Source organism: Egretta garzetta, unplaced genomic scaffold (genome assembly GCF_000687185.1).
Source record: "Egretta garzetta isolate BGI_Z169 unplaced genomic scaffold, ASM68718v1 scaffold246, whole genome shotgun sequence".
NCBI lineage: Eukaryota > Metazoa > Chordata > Aves > Pelecaniformes > Ardeidae > Egretta > Egretta garzetta.
Window position 1 is genome coordinate 1,379,749 of NW_009259976.1, and position 9,007 is coordinate 1,388,755.

At 42.5% G+C, this 9,007-nt stretch overlaps 1 long non-coding RNA gene across 1 annotated transcript; it reads right to left on the reverse strand.

Moving 5' to 3' along the window:
* Nucleotides 1-353: 353 nt before the first annotated feature.
* On the reverse strand, nt 354-7,231 carry LOC118452466. The gene is made up of 4 exons (XR_004842229.1): nt 6,987-7,231; nt 6,033-6,886; nt 1,463-1,564; nt 354-513 (listed from the first exon to the last, which is right to left on the reverse strand). It is a non-coding gene; the product is annotated as an uncharacterized LOC118452466 (long non-coding RNA).
* Between the last annotated feature and the right edge of the window lie 1,776 nt (nt 7,232-9,007).

Consider the following 9,007-nt stretch of genomic DNA (forward strand, 5'->3'; position numbering starts at 1 on the left):
TCTGTCACAAGCAAACTGATCAACCAGGTGCTCACATAAACGGGTTGCTGTGCCGCGTGCCAGCGGCTGGATGGGAGGGATATTTTGCCTACCACTGCTGTAGCTACACCAAGCACTCCTCGGCAGCAGCTGAGCATTGTAAAGCTCAGCAAAAGGGTGACTCCCTTTCTTCCTTTTTTTTAAATATTACCCTCATGCCTTTTGCAGTTTGGGTGGGTGTTCAGATGCACCGGGACATTACGCTGCAGCATGTGCACAAGTGTACCTGCGAGGGCATCATCCTCACTCCCCATAAACCAGACTCTTTCAACTCTTATCTTCTATACATACTAATAGGAAAATATTACCTCGCTCTTGTCTTCTCAGAGCTTTGCTCGGGAATGCGCACCCTTTCCAAGATGATGGAGTCTGTTTTCCCCCTCCCTCGGCACCAGTACTTGTCTCCCAGAAACCGACATTCCTCTTCCTACGATGCCCTGCCACACCACGGCTGCAGGCAGAGTAGAGCAGATTCTAGCAGAAAATATGAATAAAAAATGATATTTTTAAACAGAAGCAAATTTCAGAAATGTTCATTTGGTGGTTTTGTCTGCATATTTTGCTTTGGTTTTTTTTAAAAAACAAAACCAGCTAATATATCTCTCTGTGTGTAACAGCTCCGGCTACCACACACAGAGGAGTATATTTTAAGTTAATGCTGAAAATTCAGAAGGCCCAGCTCTGAAACATGGCATGTGTACACACGTCTGTACGTGCGAAAGAGGGGCAGAGACAGAGAGAGAGAAAATGGCAGCTCTTCAGATGGTAGAACATTTGGAGAAGGGGATATAGGGCCAGTTTTCAAAAGATAACGTTGCAAATGTTTCTGTTGCAAGAAGGAAAAAACCACACATATATATATATATATTCGTACACACATTCTGCTGGGAAAATGTAGCTTAGGAAATTTAACTCTTCTCTGAAAATTTGTTGTTCCAGACTGCAAGTCTAAATTCAAACTGTAGAGACATATAAGCATCTACATCTGAGCTGGCCATCTTAGACTCCCTTTATCCTCCACACAGATCTAGTCAAGGCAGTGATTCATCTCCTCCTACAGCAGACATGTAAATAGGTCAGATGAATCATGGCCTAAAAGTGCCTGTTCCCCGTATTGACTGCAAAGGGAGCCTAGGGTGATGGGTCCTACCATATGTGTCTACGCTGCCGATGTCTGCGGTGAGGTGAGATGAATCCTAGCCTAGGCACGGAAAAAGAAAAGGATTTTATTTTGGTTTTGAGGCCTGGCTTTGAAGTGCTAAATTATCCTTTACTTTTATGGAAGGTACTGCTGCAAATCATTATCAGTGATACACAGTATAGAGTTCTATAAACGTTTTTCCCTCAGAATATATACCTGCTGCTGCCAATTACATAAGATATATTTCTTACAATAAGTGTCAGATTACAGTAAAGTACATACAAGCTCAGGAGTTCAGCCTTGGGAAAACACATGCATCTTTTTGTATTCATCTGTGAAGGCGTTTTGCTTCCTCAGACAGAAATATAACTGCACATGTAGTAACTGTGGCAAAATAAAAAAACAATCATATTGTCTCTTATGAACATACAATCCCGGTTCCCACTCCTGTTCTTACTGACATCCGAACCCAAAGCATTCAGTCGGTTTGGTACTAGGGGCTGCCCTAATTTCTTACAGAAAGAGTAAGAGAGAAGCCAGGCTAGGGCAGAGGGGTCTTTCATAAGGGACAATATTCACAGGCTCCAGCTAAGTTTTCTGGTTTTTCTGGAGCTGAGCACCTAAAGAACATCTCTCAAAAATGGGAGTGGACAACTTCTCTGCTGCAGCCAGCTGACCCAGAAGCTGATAAAGACAGAAAGGCTGTGGACCTTAGATTTTTATTTCAACTCCAAAAGAAAAGGACAGGACATCAAAGCAAAGCCATGACTACCCAGAGACTTAAGCAGGGAAAGCCATTTTAGATAAACCATTCTTTTGAATAAATTTCACCAAATTTGGGCCAAAGAAAGAGACTTTTCTAAAGCAACTGCTTCAGTACCACTTTGTCTTCTCAATCCCACACACCCAAAGAGAAGCTTTTGGCCTAGGGATCAACCCTACTTGGTCCACCAGGCAACAAGACTGAGAAGAGGGACTGTAACTTGAAGAGCAGGGGAAGCATGATTTGTATGATCCCCTTTTCAGAGACTACTGACAGATACCTACTCCCTTCTGAACAGCCGCTGTATCTAGAGACAGGGAGAACAAACCATATATTCAGTCCGGTAAGGCTTTGTTTATCATTCTTGCTCTATACTCACAGAGCTGCTTGAATGTTTTCCAATGCATCAGTCTCCTTTTAGTGAATGCTGATTCCATAACACTGAAGCATTTTGCAAGAAAATGACAATTGATTATGGTAAAACAGCAAGAAGTTACAAAACAAGTTTAGCTTTGATTTGATCATTTTAACTTTTAGGTTTGCAGCCAAGCTGCAGTCCCCAGGTACTGGATGCTGGGATGTCTATGGCATGACAGGCTCGGGGGGCTCAGGAAGGGGAATCTTAAAGTTTCTGGAAAGATCCAGCTTGAGTTAAGTAGCTGTAGCTCAGTCCTGCACCCAGCCTGGGTGCTGCAGACCTGCAGCCCTCAGCCTCAGAGGGGCCCACTTGTAATATACAGCATCAGATGCAAATGAGGGTCATCCATCTGTGCTGTGCCCAAACTGTCATGGCTCCTGGACAGTGCGGAGTCATCTTGGATACATCCAGGCCAGAACTGCTAAGCCAAGGAAGACCCAAACCACCTACAAGCACAAGCACAGGGGCCATGCCCTGTGTCGCTGAAGCGCTCGCATCAAAGACGTGGTACAAGACACTTGAGATGTCCCTACATAAAGCCATTTGGGCTGAGCAGGGTTTGGTAGGTCCAGCTCTACATCATGCACACATGAATATCCTTGGTTTAGTGCGAGGTTGAACAACAGTGCTCATGCAGCATAGCACCTCAGCCAAGAAGCTTGATCTCTCTCCCCCGCCCGGGGGGGGGGGGGGTAGGTAATACACAACCCAGGCAATCCCAGCATGCTTAGCTGACAGTTGGTTCTAATTAATTTAGTAACATATGTGGACATGCAATGTTTCAATCTTAATGTCACAAAGCGTTTCAACATTACTGACACACGATGTTTTCAAGTACGCTCAACTACAAGGTTTCTGAAATTAAAGATTTCCTAAATTTCATTGCAGGGTAAAACTTCCTGTTCCAGTTGAGAACAAAAATACACTTTAAAATGCTCAAATGTCTCGTAGAACAGCTTTTCTTCTTAATACAAACACAGATGCAGTGTGTAGGCCCATACACAACAAAACACTTAAGCATATCTTAACTTCAGTCGCGTAAGTAATTCCATCTTTAGGCATATGCCTAAATCCTGTAATGGGCTCAGCTCAACCAAGTCAGAAACACTTGAGCTGCCTGTTGATGTTGCATTTCTGCAACATGATGTTGCAGTTTAACAAGTCTCTAGTGCAACCGCTTCTTGAGTCGTTTCAAAGATGGTTGCCAAAGTGGGTTGTTGATCCATCTTTCAGTCCCAAGACTGACCTTATCTTTGTGCAAATGAGCTGAGTAATTGCTTTTTTAAGGAAGTGTGCAATGTTTTGAGAAGTAGGTTCAAGTGTGGATTGTAAAACATCACAACTGGCTGGTTTGTTAATGGCGGATGTTCTGGAGGGAGAAAGGAAATTGAAAGGGTGAATCATTATCCAGATGAAGTTCAAAAGCAATTCAGAAGTCATTTCATAATCGCAGATGTGTGCCAAATATACCCGTCCAGCACAAGCTGTAGGCTTTGCTTTTTGTGAAGTCTGCAAGTTCTTTGCTCTGCTGTTCCCACTGTAACCTTTTGCAGCGTGGTTCAAAAAAGGAGAAACAGAAGAAGAAATTAATGCCTTCTAAGCGCTACATGTACCTGTCTTTCTATAGCGCTGTGCTGCATCCACAAAATTACTGTCAATGTGCACAGTGGAATACAAATTCTTTTCCTTTTGTGCTCGTAATGAGCTCATACTTGGAGTAAAGGTAGAAGTCAGATCAGCTGAGAGGCACTGCATCAGGAGGGCAACTCCAGCACGCACCTGCAGCAGGGTCCCTGGCTGCTCAGCTAATATTAAAACCCTATGTTATGAAGAATAATAGGTGTGCACAGTATTTCTCTCATGTGTCCAGAAGCTGTGTAAATCCTGCCAAGACCATGTAAAGTCCAAGGTAATAACCATGGTCAACAGGTGCCGTCTCCATTTGAGGCTTATCCATGGCTTATCCATCCTCTCCTGCAATTCCACCTCTGGCTGCATGCCCCTAACAGATCAACCTCTACAAAGTTCTAGGCTGTGAGCCTGCAAGAAGGCATGCTAGGGCAAAGCTCTGCAGGCAGATATCTTCTCTGTGACCCCTTGATCTCTCTCTGGCCCATCTCTCTCCCAGCTGTAATCTTCACAAACTTTTGCAGGTATCATAGGAATGGTGCAATCTTTCACTCTTTTTCTTTCAAGCCATTTTCTTCCGCAACCTTACACTGTATTTGATTTCCTTTCAAAACATCAGCGGTTGGTTGCTGGAGGAGCACTTACTACTTTGCCAATAGATTGGAAACTCATCCGGAAAACAGCAGTGCAAACAAAAGAGGAATTGACCTATCCTTTATATTACACAATCATTTTCTCAGAAAGGCCTCTGGAATTCTTAATCTTCAGACTTGTAAAAAACTATCGTTTGTTCAACTCATACAAAAAGAAGGGGCTCACTGGCCGTGGCTCAGATATCTTTACCCATGTGCCCCTGTTTACCTGGGATTCTTCCTGAAACTCTGTAGTCCCTGTGACTGACTTGGATAATTCCTTGGAGATGTGCGTGAAAATGGTGTACAAGAAGCACGTTAGGAAGTGATAAGAAAAGTGGTGGTAATGTTAGGTTGAAGTAGCCGCCAATGTATTTTCAAGTAAGAGCATAAACATACTTCAAAGGCATCCACTGGAATACACAGATAGAAATGGGTTCATTCAAAGTCTCGTCCCCTAAAATGGTCCATGACACCATCTTGCCATCTGATTTGCCACCTCTTGCTTGCAAGTCAGACAGCTAATCAATGAACAGAAACAATATCATAACACCATAAAGAGCAGTTACCAATTAAGGATAATGAGAAGCAAGAAACCTGAATAAATGGGTTCTGAGCAACCAATAAGCTGAATTTGTTTGCATTATACTACAACAAATTTTCATCGAGAACATGCATTCATAAAAAACAAAGCTGATTTGTGGACGTCTGAAGGAAAAATCTGGGGCAAGTAGGCAAATTATGACAACTGACTTGTTTAACTTTACCCATTGGTAGGGCCACTGGCTGACATACTTCTGTTCTGTACCTGCTAACAGTCGGTGTTCAAATGTAGAATCTATAGCTCTCTGACACCACTATTGCCAACATTTTCTATTGCATTCACTGGTAAATATAATTTTTTATGTCTGTTACTTGAACTACCAATAGCACCTCTTTGAGAAACATGGCTCAAAATAAAATATGTGATTTGTGGACATAAAAATCAGCAAACCCTTGGAATGCCTAGAGAGGCCATCGTTATAAGTCTTATCTAATGAATACTACTTTAAGGTTGTGTTTATTCTCACAAAAAACACATCCTTTCATGAAGGCGACCGAAACACACATGCAGAGCTTCAGGAATAACGCAGATTATGATCTAAACTCACTGTAGCCATGACATTCTTTAGAATGAACTCCCATCAGAAGTCTTCATCTTCTTCACAGCTCTGAAGGCTGAAAACATTACAGCTTCTCAAGGCTTTAACCATGCCAAAAAAAGAAGTGCTATCTCACTGTAATAATGTTGTCTTAATTATGTACAATACTTAGCACTAGTTTTACACCAGATGAGTCATAGTAGAAATTTGTACTTTGCTGTTTGACTAAATCCCACAGCACTTAGAACTCCCTGCAGTGAATGCTTACCAGCTTATGCTCGGCTCTTCTCCCAGACTGCATCTGCTGGATCCTTTGGGGGAGGCTGGTTTGAAGAGTGCTGCAATAGGATGAGCAGACACGGTGGTTGGAAATAAGGGCTCGGAGTCAGTAAGAACATGCTGGAGAAACGTCTTGAAAGCTGCTCAGGTGTTTATGCTTCTCTAGTCATGTCCATTTTAATTAATTGGGATCCTAGAAATCATAAAGCCAGGTTTCATTCCTTTCTTTTTAAAGGCAGTTTACCTTCTGAGTAGAAAGGTGGTCATTCTTGTAATCTGGTGCTGTTTGTTGTAACAATTAAGATGATGCCAAAAAGGCAACTGAAACACTTGCAGTCATTTATGGAATCTCTGTTTACTTGCCTTACCGCATCTAATCTTTTACTAATAAAGATAATCCCATGGAAGCAGACACCTATCATTTTATGGAGAATTTTTACCACTGGGTTCTCCAATGAGATAGCATGGTCTGCTGGGCACCTCTTCATTTGTGCAGATTTCTTCTCCTTCCTACATTCCAGGGCTTGTTGAGCTCACCGAAATCCCTGGTAAACACTGGATTTTCCCCCAGGTCCCTCCATGTGCTCATCTCTTGGAGAAAACTGGCTATTCTCTGATCAGTTGTTACCTTGACAGTTCAGTGCTCTCCATCTGAAACATGTGAATTTTCAAGCCTTCGTAAATGGGTGTTGGAAAATTCAAAGGAAAAACACTGTTAGATATATCTTTTAAAGGCATTTATAAAGTTCAAGACCAGGTGGACTTGAAGCAGAGTATACTGTGGTCTTCATTCACAGTCAGCAAGAGAGGTAGGCTCCAGCCTCAGGTTCTTTGAATATCTGTCTGGAAGATCACATAGGAAATTTAAAGTTCAACACTGTGAAAAATTGTTCCCACCGGCCTCCCCTTCTTTGCCCGATGGATATGCAGGGTTCCTGAGTACCTGGCTATCACAGATCACTGGGAAGCAGTTGCTTAAGCCTCTCTATGTGTGAGCAACAGATATTCTACTCATTAAACATCCCCGTAATTAATGTCCTGCTATGGCACTTTCCAAGAGACTCCTGATTAATTGGAAGAAGTAAAATACTTCATGTTGAAGTAACAGCTGATTATGATACTTATCAGTATCAGCTGATAGTCCAGAGACATACACTTCACCAGGAAGCTTTCACTCCTACGCATTGTTTAAATAGAAGCTGGTTTTTGCAAACTTAGTACCTCTAAACTGAAGCTTGTTACATTTGGTTACTAGGGTTCTTCTAGTTAACAGCCAGTGTTTCTTAAAGTGCAATGCCTGTCTTCTCAAAAGCTTTACCCAGAAGAAAACACGAGGAGCAGTGTGTGTGCTGCACTATTGTGTGGTGCAAAGAGAATGCATCCAAGTGAAAGGACAAACAAACCATTCTGCTCACGAAATCATTTCATTTCCATTTTAGCCAGGAATGCACTAAATAATGCATCATTTCTCGGCTACTCAAAAGGTCACCTTTTGGTCTACAAGCAGCTGCAGCAGCTGTGTTCCCCCGAGACCCTGCTGTGAGCGCAGAACAAAGCGTGAGAGCTGATGACGAGCTCAGGGAATGCAGGTATGGGACAGACTTCTGGAGGCCTCCCAGCAGCTCCAATTGAGAACCACTGCCAAATTTCCTTTCTCTCATTTTTTAATTCAACCCCAGATAGCCTCCTTCTTTCCCCTCCCCTTGCTAAGTAAATTAGTCATATGTAAATTATGAGAAAATAAACAGCCAACTCAGATTTTGACACCATGCAGGGACAAGTATCCATGGAGATTAGGGACCTCCTATTCATCATTGATTTCCCATCATATTTGACAGGAAGGTACAACAAAGAGAATAAAATAACCCCCTAGGAAGGCGCACTCTGTGAGGCCAAGTTCACCTTAGAGGCTGCTGAGTCTCTTATTCCCAAACTATGATGCAAGTGAGCTGATTCTGTGACAAAAATACATACGTGGTAGAAGCATCTGACCCACAGCTTCTCTAGATATATCTCTGATATTTGAGACTTTTATCCAGTGATAAATGAAAGAAATCGATGGCTTCTTAAATATTTTCTCATTATCAGGAACCCTTATATGAGTTTTGCAGCTAAGGATCCATTCAGCTCTCTAGACCATTGGTTATAATACATGGACCTTATTTTGGAGGGAGGGAGCACAAAGGGGAAAGAAAATCGCCCTGGATTATTGTCGAGTTCAGAATCTCTTCCCAGAGGGTCGGGGTGGTGCAGAGGAAATGTCCTGACCAGACCTGGCTTTCACGGGATGGTGGGTGAAGCAATGTGTTGTTCTTGTAGGATTTTCTCGGTGATCTTTTCCGCAGACCTAATCCTGCTCCATTTCCTGAACACCTAAATCAAAACTGACTACAACCAGAATAGCTTTTGTTTCAAATTAAATCAAACAAGCAAGGAGAGAAATAACAACTACACGAGAGAAAAACAAGCGTGTAACTCACTGTAAGGGCCATCTTGCATTGATGCATAGCAATCCCTTCTAGACAACAGCCTGGGGAACACTTTATTTTTAAAGGCCCAGCACACAATAACAGAATCATAGTAGACATTCATCTAACAATATGCACCACTCATATCTTTCCTTACCCAGAAAAACACATGAACCTTAAAAAGAGATGGGGGAAAAAAAACTAATGTGCAAGCACTGAATTAAATGCAATGCAAAAAAATTCAAGTGCATACATATTCCTTAGCCCATCCAGATGGGCTTTCATCTCCTTCAGTCACTCACACATCAAGATTGCAGCAGACCTCCATGAAACCCTCCTGAGCTCCGGGATTCCCATCTCTGTTTCAGGGTGACGTAGGATTCATTAACTCCAGCTGCTGCTGTTAGCTTTTCCCCACTGCAGTGGTTCAGTGTCACTGCCAGCCAGCACAAAAGACTGCCCAAAAGCACATGCCATGTGGCAAGGCTCTGCAGCT